Source organism: Podarcis bocagei (genome assembly GCF_964188305.1).
Source record: "Podarcis bocagei genome assembly, chromosome: 11".
In the NCBI taxonomy this organism is placed as follows: domain Eukaryota; kingdom Metazoa; phylum Chordata; class Lepidosauria; order Squamata; family Lacertidae; genus Podarcis; species Podarcis bocagei.
The window spans coordinates 25,746,782-25,768,191 of record NC_138136.1 but is presented as its reverse complement, the minus strand read 5'-3'; the positions used below and the strand labels follow the sequence as shown (position 1 = coordinate 25,768,191).

Below are 21,410 nucleotides of genomic sequence, written 5' to 3'. Positions count from 1 at the left end.
GGAAAGGCCTCCTCGGAGCTCGCCGTCTTTCTGCCGCCCACGGGGGCTTTTTTCCTGTCAGGCTTCCAAGCCTGGCGCGCCTGAGCAAAACAAAAGCTTCCTCCGCTCGCGGCGCCTGGGCCGCCTCGCGTTTTGGGGTGGTTTTTTTTTTCTTCGTGAGGCGGAGCTTCGCGCGCGGGCTGTGGGAGGGCGCGAGGGCGGGCCTGGCGGGCTCCGGGGGAGGGACGGGGGGCGGGCCGAGGCTCCTCTAGCTCCTCTCGGCGTCAGCAAGGCAGCCGCGGCCGCTTGGGCGAGTCGGTGAGGTGGGGGAAAAAAGAGCCTCAGCCGTGGTCGCCGGACAACACTTGAGGCGAGCGGCCTTCGGAGTGCGGGTGAGTAGCCGGGGTGGAGTGGGGGAAAAGGGCACGGAAAAAAAAGGGGGCTTCGACCTCCCTCGCCGTCGGAGTCGCTGAGGGGAGGAGGAGGAGGAGGAAGGCAAGTTGTTTCCGTCGCCTGGCCAGGGCGGACGGGCGGACGCTCCCGCCGCCCCCGTCGGGGCACATTTCTCCTCAGCAAGGGGTCGCCCCGCGCTGTCCGCTCGCCAGCAACTCCTCCGACTTCGTTTCCCCTCTTGCCTCCTGGACTCCCGCCGAGTGCGTGGGGGTCCCAGCTGGGCACCTGCCTCTGCCCGCCTTCCCTCCGCTTTCGGCGGCGGCGTGCGCGCTGCTGCGTGTGCTTTTCCTCGCCTGCTTTTCCCCGGCAGAGAGGGAGGGATCTCAGCGGTTGCTGCTGCCCCCGCTGCTGTAGCTGCAGCTTCTTGTTTTGCTGTTGAGCAACTTTTTCCTCTTCCCGCCCCGCGGTGCCTTCCTTCCTTGGACGGTGCCCGTCCGGAGGTGGCTGCCTGGAGCCCAACTTGGGCGCTGCCGCCGTCAGTGGGCACGTCAGGATCGGGTCTGGGCGAAAAGAGGGGCGACCCGCTCGGAGGCCGCCAAAGAGCTGGCAGCTTCCTCGGAGATTCAAGGCGTGTTTATTTATTTGTTTTGCCCATGTTGCTGCTCCATTTCCTCCTCCTGTCCTGTCTGGTGGTTATGGTTGTTTCGGGAGATGCTTTTAAAGATAGTGTCTGGACCAGGAGGAGAGAGCGTCTGCTGCATCACCGGGCAAAGAAAAGCGGTTTCCCTTGGGAAATAATAATCCCTTTTTGGTAGCGGCTGGCGAGGGAGTTAAAGATCTCTTCAGTAGACAACAACCCCCCTCTTTTTCTTCTTCTTCGTAGGGGTTTATCGCTTGCATACACTCAGCTGTCCCTTTTCTCTATCCTTTCCTTACGCGGTCTTCTATGTTTTCTTTATTTTTTTGAAGTTTCTGACTTCACGCATTAAGATTTAATCTGTTCTTTCCGACCCACTGAAGAGACAGGAGGACCAGCGTTATTGCTCACAGTATGAGTGTTTCTCTCCTTCCCCCCACAATTTGGTAAGGAAGCCGGGAAGTGAAAGGCTGTGCTTTTCTTTTCAAAGTTTCCCATGCCGCCTCCGATTAATCCTAAAACCACTGCTGCTGTTCAAAAGACTAAAAGGCTGCTGGACCCTTTGGAGTGTATTTCATTATACACAGGGCATGCTTGTTAGTTTTTGCAAAGAATGCTATGCGAAGAGAACCTTCAATCTACAAATGCACCGTAACAGCTATCTTAACTAAATTGCACAAATATTATCAACCTGTGGGGAAGTAATGCATGTGACTTTCATCATCTACCTCAGTAGTCTTCATAAACTATCACTCCTATTATTTATTGAAGTGTACCATTGTTGTGCATGGTGCTTTATGGCAGGGGCAGATTGCCTCTGGTCCTCCAGTTGTTACAGCTTGCATTATTTCTGACCATTGGCCATGCTGGCTACGGTCATTGTAGTTCAGCAACATTGGGGGGGGGCATGGGTCAACCGCTCCTGCTTTACAGGATACAAGAAAACTGCTTTCTGCCCCAAGGAGCTTGCAGTTTAAAAGTCACAACAGCAGAAGCAGGGATGCTCACAGGAATAATGTGCAGTTATTTCAGTTACATGTATTTAGGCTTAAATACAATAGGGTGTGGTAATTTGAGGGCTAAATCTTTCCAGAGCCAGAACACGACTTTACTCCAGCTTCTAACATGGTACCACTTTGCATTATTTTTGTTAAGTATATCCCTTCTTTTTCTCTTCATCGCCCTCACCTACTTGTTACTCTTTTTGTCACCTCACTTTTCTTAATCTTTCCTTCTTTGTCTCTTAAGCGCAGCTGAACTCTAAACAAAATAAATGAGAGTGGGTGTTGCAGACCCACCTTTGTTGGGGGTATAGTTGAATTTGGATGCTGACCCTAGTAGTGTCAGACTCGGTGATCTATGATAAAATGCTTCTTAATATGCCACTTTCAATTTATCAGAACTGCAGTGTGTTTGGTTTCAGGCCACGCTGGGGACTACTTTTGCAATTAATGTTCATTGAAACCTTGACAAGTATAAGCTGCTGAGGGGTAGGTGTGTGGGAGGGAGAGAGAGAGAGAGAGCTTGGCCTCAAGGCAAATATACAAAATCCCTTTAAATCTATTGCCTTCATGTGTATACAAATAACTGTGGTCTTAATTCTGCAAACATGCAGACTTTTTCCATTTTTCATCGGTGTGCTACCAACTACATCAGGCTTGGAAAATTGGAATGAAGAGCAACTGAAATCATGCTAGCATTGAACAATTAGTTTCTAATTTTAAAATGTTTGATCAAGCCAAGCTTTTGTGTTTAAGAGACCAACAGCACAAATCTACCCAAAAGTTAGTCCCATTGAAGTCAAAGGGGCTTACTCGTACTGAAGGGCTAGGATTGAGGCCTAAGCAATATTGACTCATATTAATTTCCTGGACTGAACATTACCTACTCCTAGGCTAATTGAACTTAAAAGTGTTTTAGAATTGGAGGATAACAAGAATTTATACTACCTTCAAAATTAGCTTCTTTCTCACGCAAGGTGCAAGTCTCTTCTCTTCTCTCTCTCTCTCTCTCTCTCTCTCTCTCTCTCCGCCCCCCCCCCCCATTTTAACAGGTTGTAGAAGAGTAGAGAAGTCACAGGCTTGCTAACAGTTACTGATAATAGGGCAAGATTTTACTTATTTTTTATCAAAGTTCTATGGAATGTTTTAGAATACAACTTCACAAATTTCACTGCACTACTGAAATAGTAACTTCTCAATATAAGTTATGGTTTCAGGAAGAATGGTGAATATATGGTTCCTCTTTAATAAGTAGTGCTCATCAATATTAAGCATATATATTAGTGTTTAGTGTTCGTGTTGACCTCTTGGAGCACTTAAGATTAGGGTGATTTGTTCTGGTTTTATATGACCCACAGATTTATTTATTTTTAATCTCAGAGATTATAAATCTTTGAGTAAGATTAAATAGGTACCATAAAATAAATCTGGCTAATTAGTGGGAAACTGTAGTAGAATTGGATAGTATCTGGAACTGGAATAAACATGTATTCTCCTCTGTTCACTCGTACTTGCATTTTCCTCTTTACCTGTGTTTTCTCCTGTATTGAATTATACACTGTAAACTCATTGGGCAGGAACCTATTCTCTTACACTTTCCAAAGCACTATAGAGTACATCACTATAGAATATAGACAGATGAAAGTTCTGGTAGTGGTAAAACTTACATTACTTCCAAAATGTCAAAACTTCCCACAAAACCTGAACCATATTCCATATGGGTAGCTGCTTTGTATGAAGCAATTATCAGAATGGTTATGAATGTGATTGCCTTACCACTGATTGGGCTGCTTTGATGTCCAGTTTGCCAGCATTGACTTAGTACTGAGGGGAATGGAAGGAGATTCACAGGAAAGCTGATGATATTTCAGAATTTATTATGAGTCAGGTGTGAACCTATGAGCCTATCAATTGGGACAGTGGACTGGTAGAGAGTGAGGTACCTGGGAATTATAATTCTTAAATGTGGAATATTGAAATTGATCAGCTGGCTGCACCAAAAGGAGTAGAGCAATAGGCTTTTGTGGTTTTTGGATCCTAAATAAGTGTTTGGGGGGGGGGAGGTATGCAGAAGGCTTGAATAAGGTGCTCAGCACAGCTTTGCTGTGGACTGGGCATTTTCTGCCTTTCTTGAGACATTTCCAAATCCAAGTTGTCATGGGAGCTCTTTATTGTTTGTTCGTTCATGCTGGGACATTATTTTGCTCAGTTCATGTAGAGCAAAAAAGAGGCAACAGCGCTAGCATACAACAGGAAATAATAATCCAGGATTGCCGAAAATGGCAACATGTTATTCTTAAATCTGTGCACACCTTTTGCAAAAATAAACTGTTCCTCAGGGAGAGTATAATAACAAATCTATCTATTCTCATTTGCAATCTAAAGCATTTTAACATGAAATTACTGGCCATATAATGCTGCTCCTCCAGTAGCTATGAATCTATTTGGCAGACCATGATACATCTTTCAGATAGCAACTGTATTTGGTGGGCCATTTCCTACATTATCTGGGTCTTGTGTGTTGTATGTGCCTGTTTGCCTTCTCCTCTGAACCGTTGTTCTGGCATGAGCAGGAGAAGTACAGTTAGTAAGCTGCAAGGCAGAGGGAGTAATAGACTGCTTGGAAAGCCTGCAGCCTTTCACTGAGAAGAAATGTTATCTGACTCATTAGCTGATTCTGGCAGATCTACTTTTGAATTTACAATGCTTTCCTGAACTCCGGTGGGTGCTGTCCACCAAGAATTGCCATAGCTCAACTTCTCTTCCTTTCTTTGGAAACAGTACATTTGAAGTATTTCAGAGTTCTCCTATTCTGAGTAATGCCATATGTTTCATAAAGGTTTAATTATCTGTATATTAAATTTGTTACTAACCAGCATAAAGTCACAGAGAGTATCCTACCACCCTTGTGTGAGCATTACAAGTAACCGGTCTTCTTTACAAGTTGGAAGCTGTAGAGGTTGGAGGGGGAGCCTCATCCTCCCAATGTTTGGACATCAGTCCCTGTCTTCTCTCAGCTCCAAGATTGGGAGGAAAATTGAGAGTTCATTATCCAGTATGTCATGCCATAGCTTGGACTAGCAAATGCCCCGCAATGCTTTCCTGTGGGAAAGACTGACTGGGCAATTATTTGGCTACTTGGAGAAGAGGTGCCTAGTGCACTGTGCTTCAGAGCAACCAAACTAACTAGAGCATACAGATCTTTTTCTACATCCGTGCTAATAGGAGGGTGGATGGGAGGGCGTTCTTGATTATTGCATCTGAGCACTCCCTACCTGTTTCTCGTAAGGGGTTTCCTGGGAAGTGGGGGCAGGAACCCGCCGATTGCCCTTCTTGATTTTATTAGAAGCACAGACAACCATATTGGAGCCCTTGATATGTAACTTATTCTCTATGAATACTTTTTCTTTGACAAAGATTTTGTGCCCAATTAGTTTTACTATTGTCTGCTACGGTTTTTCTAATACTTGGGTGTTTCTTGTTTTGGGCTTGGCATTCTAAATTGGAATCCTAGCTTCTTATCTATGTCTTTTTTTAAGCTGATAGTTTGCATAATATAATATAACCCTTACCATTGACTTTGGCTAGCATTATTAGCATCCCTGTTAATCAAGATGATGAATTCAACCTATTGGCTAAGCAGGTCACCTTGAGTTTAAGCAGATTCTCTTAGGCCATGCTAGTATTTTCATAAATATGTGCTAATAGGTCTATAAGACTTCTGTTTAGTATTAAACACTTAGAACTGAGTGCCACAGTGTTATAAAATCTGCATTCCACCACACACACTTTAAAACAGACTGTGTTAAGGAACTTTAGTTTGAAAGCAAATGTAATATAGATATTACAAAGTTGTTTCGTTATACCTTAACTATGGCCAGCTCTGCAAGACCTCTCTGACATCAGAGCAAAACTAAGAATGAAGTGCCTAATTCTGAGGTCATTAAATCTTCATTTGCTGCACATTTTCTGTCTGGAAGTTTTGGCTCTGAAGGCTTCTGTATTCTGAGCAATTAGTTACTCATTTTTGAAAGGTTTATTTCAGGTATTTGGAACCTGTGGCCTTCCAGATGTTGGACTACAGCTGCATTCATACCTGTTTGGCACAGATGGGATTGGAGTTTTAATAGCATATGGAGGGCTGCAAGTTCCACATGCCTGGTTTAATTATTGTAAAGTAATTTAATCTCAGGATGGCCAAGCACTACTGTGATTGTCTCACAATCCCGTTGGGATTTGGTGAGTATAGATAGCCTAAGAGTATTCAGAAAACATTGAGGGAAGTTTTTGGTGGCTAGGCATGTTCAGAAAATCCTCATGGTTTTGTGAGCTTTACCAATTTACTCCACCACCATCCGGGATGCAAAGAGAGACTAACTAGGATAGGGAGAGAGTGCAGCTTCCTTTCCTGCTATCCCCTCCCTCTCTTAAGCCTTAAGAAAGTCAAAATAGGCTCATATTGGGGAGCAGGGGAATATAACAGTGGGGGCGGGGGGGGGGGGAAGAGAAATTGAAACAGCCAAATGCAAGTGACATGAAGAATATAATTTTCTTCTTCTTCTTCCTAAGGCTTGTGGGTTGGGATACAATCCAGATGGGTCCATTGCAGGAACTGAAGCACATTTGCAGCCATCTGCCAGCTACTTCCAGGCTTTAGGGAGGCCTTTTCTGCCTGCTCATCCTCTTTCCCCCTAACTTTGAGTCCTTGAGGAAATGAAGATGCCTTAATAGATTGAGGAGGGTTGAATTGCGAGCCGGTGCAGGGCCAGTCAAGGAGGCCCTACTGTACCCGCCTCAGTTGAGCTCATCCTTTAACAATGAACAGGTGCTTGTATTGTTATGCATCCCTGACTGAATTATTGTGACACCCTAATTTAACCTGCTCTGTTATGTGAACAATTAGGTCTGCTCAGAACAGTATGTAACTAGAAAGGCAGCAATATTTCAAACAACTCATTCCTTAGTCATCAGCTAGTTTTGCTGGAAGGAGACTTTAAGGAGGCACCAGCCTTTCCTCTTAAGATCCTGCCAGCAAGCTCTTTTACAACAGCTGCTTCCTCCATTCCCCTTCTTCCTCAGTACAGTGGTACCTCAGGTTACAAGCGCTTCGGGTTACAAACGCTTGGGGTTACAAACTCTGCTAACCCGGAAATAGTACCTTGAGTTGAGAACTTTGCCCCAGGATGAGAATGGAAATCGCGTGGCGATGATGCAGCAGCAGCGTTAGCGAAAGCACACCGTTAGGAGGCCCCGTTAGCGAAAGCACACCTGAGGTTAAGAACAGTTTCGGGTTAAGAACAGACCTCCAGAATGAATTAAGTTCATAACCTGAGGTACCACCGTATTAGCATTTGGGACTAGTTTTGGCCCAAGGCTGTCAGTTGCTGATTGCTAGGCTTTTAGGTCTCATAAAAAGTGTTTTACCATATTTCGCTGTTTCTCATCCTATGGAACAAATGTGACTGCTAAGTGCTTTATGCACAATAAGTATGATTTGGTATTCTTCAGTTTACTGAATATTTTACTGTCTCTAAAACAAAAGGTAAGGCAATAATTAGAGAGTGGAGTGATCTGTGTAGGTATCCAGCTGTGTAAATCTGTTGCTGGCCTGGCATTGTTGCTAGTCTTTGCTTGCCCTGGGGTAGTGTTCTTGCTTCTGATGTGCAAGGGTGTACAACTTCAGTCAGCTGTCAGCCTTGCAGCATCTGATTATTTCTGCCAATCTGATGTCAGTTTGAGGATGGGGAAAGTACTTACAAGAAGAAATGCTGTGACTTAAATATTACATGCTCCAGACAGGTGGAGAGGCAGTTATCTTTCAACCCCTGGAGCTCTTGTCAAGTTCCATTTTATATGGCTAACGGAGTTGCTCAACATGCATCCAGTACCTTAAAATATGCATGGGATGAATGTGTGTGAAGCTATGTTCTACAAAGGAACTCCCCTCACATGTTATATTGACATACTAGGAGGTCAAGTAACAAAACAAGACTGGTCTCATGTTTTAAAAATCTAGTATATTGAACATCTGAATCCTTTGAGAGTTTGAAGTTTGACTTTTTAAAAAACCTCCAAAGTTGCAAGTATTAGTGTTTAATACAGAATATGTGCCGTGTGTGGCTATCAAAATCTCACTTGACTCTGCAATTCTGGTGCTGAGACCATGGAAAGCAGCACCAGATATGGATTTCTCAAAAATCTTACTAGCTTTGTTCTAAAGTGCATCAGACTTCTTTATCCTTTGCCAAATTTTAGATTAGATTTTTAAATCTTCAGCTCACCCTACCCTTTTTATCAAACCTTTGTTGCTTGTGTACCAGTCTGCTGTCATGTGGAAGCAAATCCCTGAACCCGTTACTCGCCCGTCCTCAGTTGACGGTTTCTAATTTTATCTCTTTCTTGCGGCTATTACCATGTTAGGCTAATCATAGCTTTGCATGAAATCACAACTTTATGGCAAGAATATCCTCGCTGTTGTTAGGTTTAATGATATGATTTATTTATATATTGCTTTTTTAGGCTTCCTAGGCCTCCAAAGCAGTGAGCAGCCTATTGAACAGCATGTTAATTCAACATGTTAATACAACGAAAGGTGGCATAAAAGTACAGCAAACCAACCATTGAAACAACATATGGATATTATTATTATAAACTACTTATAATAAAACTTTTTTTTACTATAAACTCGTTAGTATAAGATGGGTGGCATTTCTTGCTGGAAGCAGTTTCTGTGCATAGTTTGTTTTCCAATACATGTTTTCCAATACATACAACTTCGCAGGACTATTTGTAAAAGCAGCTATTGTGTTCTCTTGCCAGTTTACACAACAACTTTATTTGCACTGCTTTTCCTTGAAGAAATTTATAATCCTCTGGATGTTGCTGGACTACGACTCCAACCATCCCTGACAGGGCAGTTTACAATATAAAAACACAAAAATACATAACATGATAACAAAACAATCCCCCCCAACTCTCAGTTTAAAAGTCCATAGATTGGCTAATTAAACAAAGGCCTGGGAGAAGAGACATAGTTTTGCTTGGCACCTAAAGCTATGTAATGCATCAGACAAGCATTCCTGGGGAGACCATTTCACAAATGGGGAGCCTACACAGAAAAGACCAATTCTTGTGTTGCCACGCTTTAAACCTCTTGTGGAAGAGACACATGAAGAAGGACCTCAAATAATGAGTGCAGGGTCCAGATCAGTTCATATTGGGAGACGTGGTCCTTCAAGGCAGGGGTACACAGTACAGGCCTGTGGCTTAAGGTTTACTCCTACAAAGGTATAACCCTGTCAGTTGAATATTTCGTGATATCCAGCAAATAAAAAAAATCAAGTAGGGTATCTCCCACATCTCTTGAACCTGTCTTGATATTTGTCTGGATGCTTCAATGGTGGACCATATTGCCTTATGACCAAGTAAATCTGTAATTGTACATTTCTTTTTTCTTAACTATGAATGCTTAGTATTTGCTAGATATTATATCTCAAGTCAGCTTCAAAATGGAAGGCTGGTTCTTGACAAGGAAAAATTACTTGTGTGTTACTGGGACCAGTGTTTACAAGCAATAAAATTCATGTGGGTATTGTGCTATATTCAGGCGCAGACACTAATCTTCAGAATTTTGCTTTAACTGCAGTATTTGTCTATTGAGATTATATTTCTCTTCTGCTATTATTGGGATGTGATCATAATGTCTAAGCACATACTTGTTGGCCTTGTAGGATAAGTATTTTGCTGTTTCTCAACTGTTTTTCAACTCTGGCTATCCTTCTAAATTTTCTCTACCATTTGTGTTTCCCAAACAAATATTACTAACCTGTTTCATGATCCTTGTACACAGTGATGCATATATAGACTGTTGCTGCACTCTGTACTCCCATCAGAATCACTATTAGGAAGGCTGGAGGGAACATGGTTTTACATGGTGGTGCATGTGTATGGCCATTCTCACTGTCAATTCTGGTTAAACCACCTGCATGTGGCCTGCTTCCCAGTGATCTCTGCATGTTGCTCTGAGGAAGAAAATGACTGTCTACATTTGTATTAAATTCTGGAAGTTGCTAAATATAGAACACGAATGCTCATCCTGTGGTTCCACAGATGTTGTTGGAGTTGCCCTTGGCATCACCATCAGCTGGGTTGGTTGGGAGTTGGAAATCCAGCAACAACTGCAGGGTCACAGGTGAGAAACCCTAGTCTAGAGTGAGGAGATTTTTGTTTCCCATTCCAGTTAAGAAACTTTTGGAAAGGTCAGATCCCTTGAGCAGGCTGCTTAAGTCACCACCATTTTGGGTAACGTTTGAAATTTGCCAGGCGCCAGGGGCATTTTGCACCTGGTTATCAGCCACTTGCAACTAAGTGAAGATGCCCGGGTGCCAGGATGACACCTGGCATCTCCACCATCTAGGGGTGCATGCCTGGGGATCCTTGGATCTTGCCTGATTTTGGACACTAGAAACACAGCCTGTAGAATTTTATCTGTTATATTTTATCTGCACAATCAGAATGAATTTCAGGAACCAAAAAGTTGTATTGAAAAATACAACTTTTGAGCTGCCTGGCCCCAAAAAGGCAACTAGGCATTTTGTTTTGGCAACTGTAACCCTGGTTGAAGGAGCCATTTGGCACCTAGCTTATATATCATGAGTTTCTAACAATGGGGGCAGGGCCTTCCAAGTAGTTGCATGAAAAGCTGACCATCTAGTCATATACCATTTTCTGTTAACACAGTGGTGGAATAAATTTTGAAATTCTATTGTGAAAAATGCTAGTTTCCTTTGGTAGAGGGAGCAGACAAAATGGTCTGTACTTTAGGGAAGAACAACAACAAAATAATAATAGTAGCATAATTAAAGCATTTCAGCTGTTAAACCTGTTTGTGGATAATTGAGATTCTCCAACCTAGACAATTGCTGGGCAGGTGGCTGTTCCAGTACTGTTTGATCAGATACATACATTATATATTTTGTTCCACTCTTTATTCAAATAACTCAAGAGTAGTGACAGAATTTCCCCCCCCCATTGTATCTTCTATCGTTTTATCTGTACCTGTAGAGAAGTAGCAGCTAACTCAGTGTGGGTCAGATCCAGCCCCTACAAACCTTTATTGGGCTCAAGATGGTCCTGACAAATTTGAATCGATATATCTTTAAATTTGCTCATTTTCATGTATAAGGATGAGATTGTGCATATTTCCTAATACATTTTAGTAGAAAGGAACCTTTTTATTTTCACAAACTTTATAAAGAGTCCACTCATTTGATTTTACTCTTGCTTTTACTCTGATTATTCAGTAGCTTGGTATTTTCTAGTGTGTTATATATTTATTTCAAAATGCCTCAGGCATTATTGAATTGAAGGGTGGTGTATTCTTAGTTGCATTTGCCACATTTCTCATGTTAACATAGTTTGTTGTGCATTAAAAAAATCAAGCAGGGTTACGACAGATTAAGACCATACACCATACAGGGTTACGACAGGTTAAGACCCCCAGGCATTTGTTTAATTGTGATGAGTTATCGTCACCCATATATGGCTGATGTTTTGCTGTTGTTGATGCAATTCTTGAGGTTACTGTTTTTATTAACGTAGGCTGGGGGTCCATTTTTTGGACCAAATGCTGCATTTCCTAGTGAGCAACCTTCTGAGGGACCAAGTGATGAGTACAGTGGGCTGCATCCCACCCCCACAAAAGCCAGAGATTTCTGCAACATTTCCTCACGCCTTGCAAAATAAAAATAAAATGAGTTATTATGAAAATAAGAAATATACAGGCGGTGTGTGTGCATGCCAAATATCCTCACTCAGGGTGCCATATTACTAAAATCTGCCCCTGTGGTTATATTCCAGCCAGGCAACAGTACTGGAGGACGTTGTAGACTGGGGCCAGCAAGAAACATGGTGTGGGGTGCATATGGAGGCCTAGCGTCAGGAAGGCAAACTGGTCCTGGACAGCAGGCCTGATCTTTATCTTCTACATACATGGATCCTCCTTCCCCTCAGGACTGCCCACCAGTAACTCACATAGCATGACGATGATGTTGGATTACCCAGTTTTGCCTACGTGCTTGGAAGTCAAACTGTGTAGGCAATGGCATCCCATTTTACAAACCGTGATGAGCAGCTGATTGTCAGGGCTTGCAAAGTACTGTGCAAGGGCTTTGGGGGTGCTTGCAAAACCCCTTTTGGCCTGGCCATGTCTTTATCAGCCTCACACCTGACATCATGCACGGCATCGGTTGAAGGGCAGTTGGGTGTGGCTTGGCCAAAAGGTTCTGGACAGTAGTGTGCTGGCTTAGAGATTCTTCACCTCTGGCCTAATGTGAAGAAGTGGCTGAAAATTGCATCTGAGCAGCCATTTGGGACTTGCTGACAGTTAGTTGGCTTCAGGAGGAATGTAACTCTTACCTCATGGCTGTAATTAAAAGTAGGGCCGTGAACTTAACATTCATAGTTTGCATTTGATGAATGTTTAAAGAGATCTTTCATGTAAATAGAGTAATTTCTTCCCAGTCCTAAAGTGAATAATTTCGCTTGTTTTCTATTCTTAATAACAATGGGCATGTATGGGAGAATGCTGTTTTGAATGCTTGCTTCCATACTGGAGGTGCCAAATCTGTTAGAGCAACTTCAAAGCTCAGTCCTGGAAACTGCTGGAGATGGAAAGAAAGACAGGGCACATACATTATGCTTGCATTCCTACTGAGTAAAATTGAGAATTGGCACTTTGGCTTACTTTTAACTATGTGCAACAGGGCATAGAATGCCTGCCAGATACAGCATATGCAGATTATACTGACTTTGTGGGTATTAATAGAGAAAAGTTGAGATAAGGTTTTGCCTGAAGCCTTCTTCCTGCTGTTTCTGAAATTCACTCCAAGAAAATTCACTCCAAATGTCAGAAAACACTTCTGGGTTGATACCAATTCTATGCGGCAATGTTGCTTCTTTATTCAAGTATCCTTAGCTGCTTAGAAAATATCTGAGACTAGTTAGTACTGTTGCCTCTGCAGCAGTTTACTTGTTTTAGTAAAATTGAAGTGGATATATCTGTGCATTTGTTCTTAGAATCATAAAATCATCAAATGGTAGAATTTAGAGTTGGAAGGGACTCTGAGGCTCATCTGGTCCAAACCCCTGCAATGCAGGAATCTCAACTAGATCATACATGACAGATGGCCATCCAACCTCTGTTTAAAAACTTCCAAGAAAGGAGAGTCCACACCTCTTATGGGAGTCTGTTCCACTGCCAAACAGTTCTTACTGTCAGAAAGTTCTTCCTGATGTTTAGTCGGAATCTCCTTTCTTGTAACTTGAATTCATTGGTTTAAGTCCTAGCCTCCGGAACAGGAGAAAATAAGCTCGCTCCATTCTCCATGTGATAGCTCTTAAGATATTTGAAGTTGGCTGTCATATCTTCTCTCAGTCCCCTCTGTACTAGGCTAAGCATACCAAATTTCCTCAACTGCTCCTCATAAGGCTTGGTTTCTAGACCTTTATCATCTTGGTCTCCTTCCTTTGCACACATTCTAGCATGTCAATATTCTTCTTAGATTGTGCCCAGAACTGGACGTAGTACTCCAGGTGTGGTCTGACCAAAGCCAAATAGACTGAGACTGGGACTTCCCTGATTTGAACACTATACTTCTGTTGATGCAACTTAGAATAGCATTAGTTTTTTTTGGTTGCTGCTGCATCACACTATCACACTCATGTTAAGCTTGTAGTCTACTAAGGCCCCTAGATCCTTTTCACACCTACTACTGGCAAGCCAGCTGTCCTCCATCTTATATTTGTGCAGCTGGTTCTTCCTGCCTGTCCCTGTTGAAATTCATTTTGTTAGTTTTGGCCAGTTCTGCACCTATACTTTAATAACCTGATTTGCAGTTTCCATTTTAAAAGAAACAGAAATATAAACAGCTTTGCAACAAGAGTTGAGAATATGTTCAGATGTCCATAGAGGTTCTGCCCTAGAATTTATCCCGGGACATTTAAGGAACACGTGGTACGGTCTGCACCTCATCTTCGGTGATAATCCAGTTACATTTCTATTTCTGGATTGTGTTACGAGCAAGTTGGTACCTCATTAAAGAGGTGCGACTTCCTCACAGTATATTACTTGTGCTGCTTGAACAGACACTTGAGCAGCACTGTCCCCTGCAATCTTGCTATTATCAAACTCTAGTAGGTGCCCTCTAGAGCTAAGTTCTCAGTCTTCAGATATATAACCCTCTTAGAAAAATACTCTCCAGCTGCGGCAGGTTTACAGGTGCAACACAGTCCAAATAAACAAAAATAAAGCACAGATAAACATTCTAGGTCCAAAATGTGAGCCATAGACAAGGTCAGGCAACAGAGGTTAGTCAATGTGACCTAGGAATTTCAGCTTAGATACAGCACAGCAAGGAGGAGGCCCTATCACCAGGAGCCAGAAACTGGTACGGTTTCCACCAACTGAAAGTTCAAGAAGGATACCTTATACTCTGGCCTTCTAGACCATCCCTTGACCCAGCTGCTGGTAGTGAAAATGTTTCAGATTCCTTACTCATCAGGTGGTCTCTTACTCATGAGCTGTGCAACTACTCTGGATCCATCGATGCATGCTATGTTGTTGCTCTTTAGCATTGACCTTGGGGACAGGGTGGCTCTACCTGCTCCTCTGACAGCTCCAAGGGTTCTTCACCAGACCTCTCCCTAGAGGGCTCTTGAAGGGGATCCTCAGCATGGGTTCCCTGCTTGCTCCTCAAAGTCCTTGACCTCTGCGGTAACCGTTTCATCCTCTGAGGACTCCTTGTCTGGTCCCAGGTTAGAGCTAGGCAAGATACCTGCTTGCAGATTTGGATAAGTAAATTCTACCTTAGCATAATGCTGTTTGGACCTAAGTATATGATTTTTGGAGGGAGGACTTTCATGAATTTTGGATATTGGAGGCTTCTAGAGAACCATCATATTGTTCTAGGCTGGTAGTGTTGAGGGTCGAAACTGTCTGCATGCATTTTGAAAGGCTGAAATAAAGCTTGTGAATTACATGTCTTAAAGAGTTTGTAAGTTGTAAAATAAATGGTAACTTTGCCCGCCTTTTAAAGCTTGGGATAAAGACAATGCTGTAAGACTGGTAACATTTTACACAGGTCTATGTTAATGTAAGCTGCCTTGAGAAGCCTATATATTCTTGAAGGCACTATAGGAAAATAGATGGAATAAATACATGTTTTAAGGGACTTGCATATGATACAGCAGCTTCCTAAACCTTTGGCCAATAGCTCGTTCAGCAAGTACTTTTTGTCACAAGTGTTTTATACTTGTTGGCTTTCTTGGTCTAGTGGTTGTAGCACTTAGTGTTCTTAGGAATACCTATTTGGCTGCATAGAGGGTAGAAAAATAAAGTCTTGTATACTCTGTTTTGTGTAGCATGCTAATTAATTATATGCAATTTTTAAAAGAGTGAGTCATAAGTTAATTCATATCTCTGTACCAAACCAATGTATTTGCTCTTACTTATGAAAAGCATGCATATTCATCTTTCCAGTTGGCTACCAAAACAGGAATATATAATTTTCCCAATTAAAGTTAATTGCACAATACTGAAAACTCATTAATTCCTATCTATGGTAATACGTATTGTTAATTTATATCAGAGAATCATAAAACAAGCTGGGCTGGGGGGAAGTGTGCGCATACACATGCTTGAGCACACAACTCTTTCTTTATTCTGGTTTATGCATTTGGGACTATTAGTGCAACAACAATACTGTCACTGCTTGCCAACCTGTCTTCTAATAGCATGTGATTAGCATTTAGTTTTTAGATTAGCTCATACGTAAAGCTAGAACTTTTATTCTTTGTTCTTGCGTCAAAGCATTATCTATGTGCTCCTTGGAAGGTACTGTTCTTTAAGGATGAAGCTACTTTATTTATATTTGAGGACTTAATAAGAACAGCTTGTTACTTTTGAGGACTTAGACTATTCATTTGCAGGATACCATTTATGGCCACTTCTGGTCTGAAATTCATAGTGTTGGAAGGATCCATGCCCATGTTTATGTGCAACTGGGGATGATTTGCTTGTTAGCTTTATAAAACACTGTAATCAACCACCCCTTCCCCTCCACATTCCCCTCTAAAAGAAAGGAGCGAGCACTTTTTGCTGGTGACCTATGACTGGACATCACTTCCAAGCGCACGTTTTCTCATCTTTCACCTAGATTGGTGTTTGCAAGCAAATTGCCCAGTCACTGCTTCAGTTGCTCTCTCACCCTGCAATGGAGCAGTTCATTTTCGATCTGTTGTCTCCAAAGCTGTTTTTGCCCAAGGCAAGTAAGAGGACACCTCTTTGCAGTAGCTTGTGAGAAGCTGTCATAATGTGCATCCCAGTCATTTGGATCCTTATCAAAACCTGCAGCGCAATGTTTGAAAGACATTGGTCACCAAATGGCAATAGTCTCAGTAATTCTGACTGGGGTAGTCAATGGGGTGTTTTCTGTTTGTATAATTTTGACCATTGGTATAGTATTAAAGATCACTTCTCTGTGTGGTTTAGTTGCTTTAATGTTTTATAGTTTGGAGGAAATTATAGCTGTTTTTCATTACCAAACAGAGTTTGACATCAAGAAGTTAAAGGAAGAGAAGACACACTTTGATCTGTAGCTTTTATCAGTACGAAAGGGTCAACTTAAAACTAACATGAGCATGCAGATGACAGCTAGTTTTCCTATCAGTGCAAAGTATATACGTATATCAGAAGCAACTGTAATGAAATACACATTTTCCAAAAAACACCAATTTCCTTTCTCCCAAATGTTGCCTTGTTCTGTTGAAGGTTTAACATTCAAAATCTAACCAACCAGTTGTCAATAAGCCTGTTCTTGCATATCCCCTAAGGTTCAAAATAATAAAACAATGACAATGACTATTGTAGCACCTTCTGATTTTACACTTCTCCACAAAGAGTTGTTGAAATATATGTTCTAAACACAAGTTTGGGTGACTTATGATTGCTATTGAAATGGATAGATTCTTTAAAAAAATCATTCCCTGCGTTAGTTTGATGTAATCTTTCCACTTAAAATTCTTTTGGGAGAAAGAAAAAGTAGCTAATTATCAGTAATATATATAGAGAGCTGCTTATTACAGTAACTATTGTAGTCAATTTATAGAGAGCATAATTGATCCAATTAAACAGCCATGCTACTGACTTGTGGCTGAAGTTATGGAATGCTTCTGCAGCAGCTATAGAGTTGGAACTAAATAGGTACTTAGAGTCTCTGACTACCACACAATTTTATTTGTATGGCACCTTTCTATAGTTCAAACCATGCTCAAGCATGGAAAAAATACATAATTACAATGTAACAAAAGTAGTCATAATAAAACATCAAAAAGTACACAACAAATATAAAACTAAAGATAAAAAATAAAGATACAAAAATTAACATCAACAACAGCAGCAAACACGTGCCCCCCACTGCCGCCAATACCCCAGCCCAAGCATCTGTTCAGCAGCCTCAGCTTTTGTAGCTGGAGTCAGGCAGGGACCTGCCCCCTCAGGTGATAGGAAAAGCCTGCAAGGCAGAGAGCAGGTTTTCCAGGACTCACAGCCCAGATGGTCATCTCTCTCAATAAGATTCTATTGTCTAACATCTTGTAAGATGAAAGGAAATGTACTCTTTGCTGGACATGAAAAAGAATTTGTTTAATAAATAACATATGTGTTTGCATCTGTTGTTCCTTCTGGTTAATGTATAATATATATTTAAGTTTCAAAAGCTTTGATAAATCCGTTGCTTACGTAAAACGACAGGAGTATTTGTATCAATGTATAATGTTGGTCATGCAATAGTGAACAGTTTTTCTACTCAAGGAAGAGGAATCCTCCATGACCACTGGCTAATTTTAGTGTTTCTAACACAGAACTGATGCGGGTGGCGCTGTGGGTTAAACCACAGAGCCTAGGACTTGCCGATCAGAAGGTCGGCAGTTCGAATCCCCGCGACGGGGTGAGCTCCCGTTGCTCGGTCCCAGCTCCTGCCTACCTAGCAGTTCGAAAGCACGTCAAAGTGCAAGTAGATAAGTAGGTACCGCTTCGGCGGGAAGGTAAACGGCGTTTCCGTGTGCTGCTCTGGTTCGCCAGATGTGGCTTAGTCATGCTGGCCACATGACCCGGAAGCTGTACGCTGGCTCCCTCAGCCAATAAAGCGAGATGAGCGCCGCAACCCCAGAGTCGGTCACGACTGGACCTAATGGTCAGGGGTCCCTGTACCTCTACCTAACAAGGAACTAACTTGCTGATTTTGTATTTTAGTTTAACTTTATCAAATCTGAACTGATATATGAAGTCCTGGCATGGTTGCAAACTTTAGGAATCAGTATTGATCAAGTAATTGTGTGAGCTAGCTGAACAGTGGTGGCAGGGAGAGGAACTATACAAAGACCATTTTAAAAAATCTGTTAGTAGATGGAACTACTTATTCCATCTCTTTAATGATGAATCTGAGGCCTTTTCCTAAACTGGGAATTAAGTCTGGGAACAGATGGACAAGTTCATCCCACTTCTCAACTGTTCATTCAATATCCGACTTTTCGTAAGTATGAGAGGCAGAGGAGGTATTATGAACCAGAAGACCAGTTCTGTCAGCTTTTGTGTGTTTCCATTTGTTACACATTTTTAATGAAGACTTATTTGTCTTGCCGGTCCAAAGTCTATAAAGATCTCTCTCTCATATACCCATAATGAACGCATCAATCATTCTCTTAGTCTTAACAGAAGATGCTCCATACATTTGACCATCTTTTCCAAGCTTGCCACACCATATCCTATATCTGTTCCAAAAAGTGTTGCATCTTTACCACTAATGAACTGCATTTCAGATAACCCAGCCTCCAGGTTGTGTTCCTGTTCATATATTCAGCCTTTATCTAATTCTGTCTTGGGTGTGTATGTATTCCTTTTCCAGCCTCTCTCAAACTGCTTGCCAGATGGTTGGTATCCTTAAGCACAGTATCTGAGCAGTCACCAAGAGGTTAAACTGCAGAGCATCTACCATATATGATAGGTATGCTGTTTGCAGCCAGACTGGGTGGTAAACTTTAGTTACTGTTTGCATGCATTTATACATGAGCAATCATAACACAGAGCAGTTTCGGCACCAAAGGAATGGTTCATAAAATAGTGTTTGGTTTTTTTATGCTCTGAATATGACTTTGATTTGAAATCATGCTCCTGCATGTTAAAAATCAGCTGCAGAAGATACCTTTTCCAAAACAACTGGGCATACCTGTGCATGTTTTCTTAAAGAAGACATGCTGGTATCTCCAGATATAATTCCCGAAATACTCTATGGCTCAAATCTTGGCATAACAAAGGAAGTCTCAACATAAGAAAAATTCTTTGTTGTGGTACATGACTGACAGGAGATCTTGTAGAAATTTTTGCTTCATAAATCTTACTATACAGGTTCCTCTTGATCATGTTACTATGTCATATCACATTTCTCCCTCATTACCTTGAGCTTTGTCCTTTAAGTGATGTATTGCCATACACACAAGGCAACAGTTAGGTGGAAAGATAAATAATAATGTAGCAAATACAGTCTTTTACAGCCTAATTTACCAACATGTGACCTCTGAATTAATGATAATAAAGCAAATAAATAACATTTTGCAGTCTGCTTTACAACGCACAACCTCTAAATGAGTTTTTCTTTTTTGTGTTGTTCACAAATCAGTGTCCAGTTCATTTTTGTTTTTTAAGCCCTCCACCTAGTAGCAACTCCCCCTTCCCTTGCTTGCATGCAAACAACAACACAGATTGGCCTAATAGAAAACGCAATTGAGGAACCCTTACAACATTTCTGCCCCCAACAGTATCATTATTAGGCTTGCATGTTACACAGAACTTGAAGATGTCAGGAGGATATCAGCAATGGATTTGGGCGATGACACTTGTTGTTGTTAAAAGTCACATCTGAATTAATAGATTCAGGATTCATTGAGCTCTCTCAAATTGGTGTCGCATTCACTGCATTTCTGACAACCTTCATTTCCTACTTAGCAAATCGAAACCCAGTAGCCAGAGCCCTGGGAAGTTGTTAAAGCAATTAAAGGCTTCTGTCCCTCAGCACATTGCTTGGTTACCATGGTATCCTCTGCCTCCAAGCCTTTCCTGATGATGTCAGTATGCATAACAGGGGTTATTCACAGCATCTACGTGAAGATGATTCACCCTTTCGGAAAAATCATAAGCCCTTTCCAAAACGCTCTTCTGCTTACTGTTGTGTGAAACGTATAGGTGCAACAGGTAAGTGCTTTACTTCATATCAAATGACTTTAAAATCACAATGTGCTCTGAAGGAAAGGGCTTACCCTATTTTTCAAAAGCCTTGTACAAGCAAATAAAAAATAAGTAGGAGAGTAAGCCTAAAACAAACGTCCGGAAAGTCCAGTGTGGCTTTTTTCGTTTCGGTAGAAAAATAAATGAGCATTCTCTGTATGAACTATTCACTTTAAGACAGTAGGTGTCGCCTTGAGTAATGTACTGTACTCCCTAAATCAAGGGCTTCAGCTTATATGAAAATGAAATATAACATCCCTTTCTATAGAATATATTGTGTATAAATAAAAGTATATTATTATCCTAACTTCAAATGTACTTTGCTGATATTTACAGATGTGCAGAGTTCATTGTGGGAGGGGTGGGAAGCTGATGCAGCACAGCAGCCAAGAGGTATTAATTATGAGCCACAAGTCACTGGTTTAAATCTCAATTCAATTTCAGGGAAAGCTCTCTCGCTCAACCTTCTCTCATTGGCCTACTTTAGATGATGGTCATTTTACTGAAAATTATGTCTAAATTGTTTTTAGAACTTTGGGTGGTGGTGGAGGAATCATGGATGAAGACACACAAATATGACACAGTACTGATGATTATATAGTGACAGTAAACGGTGGCTTCATATTTGTCTGTGGTTAATAAAAAAATTAGAATCTCAGAAAATTGCAGCAAGAGTTTATGAAGCAGATTCAATCATATTCATTTTGAACTTAGTTGGAACTCTGTTTTTTCTCTCCCATTAAAGGTGCTTACAGTAATTAGTATGTTTTGGCTAGAAAGAGAACATTATCACAGTGACTGTTGAAGGATAAGTTGGTTATTATCTTGTAGATGTTTGGGTTCAGAGTAGAAATGTTCCGGGCCTACTAATACTCTTGCCATTTCACGGTCGTCTTGATCACATTGTTTACCCTCTGTGTTTTTATATATCTGAAAATAATCCTTAGGGCATCTGAGCAAGTGGGCTCCAGTTTGTGAAATCTTATCCCTCAATAACGTTAAGTTGGACTTAAAGTGTCATAAGACTCTTTATTTCAAAACTTTATATTTTGCCACAGCTCTA

General features: G+C 41.5%; 1 protein-coding gene across 6 annotated transcripts in view; it reads left to right on the top strand.

Annotated features, from left to right (window-relative positions):
• Positions 1 to 215: 215 nt before the first annotated feature.
• PAM (peptidylglycine alpha-amidating monooxygenase) overlaps positions 216 to 21,410 on the top strand; it is a 129,825-nt gene continuing 108,630 nt past the window's right edge. For 5 of the 6 annotated variants that reach the window (XM_081212367.1, XM_081212365.1, XM_081212364.1 and 2 more), the window contains exon 1: positions 216 to 371. The gene's annotated coding sequence lies outside the window, so the exon portion shown is untranslated. Of the gene's footprint in view, positions 372 to 20,204; positions 20,315 to 21,410 lie in introns of those variants that run through there. The other variant, XM_081212363.1, reaches the window with a different exon arrangement.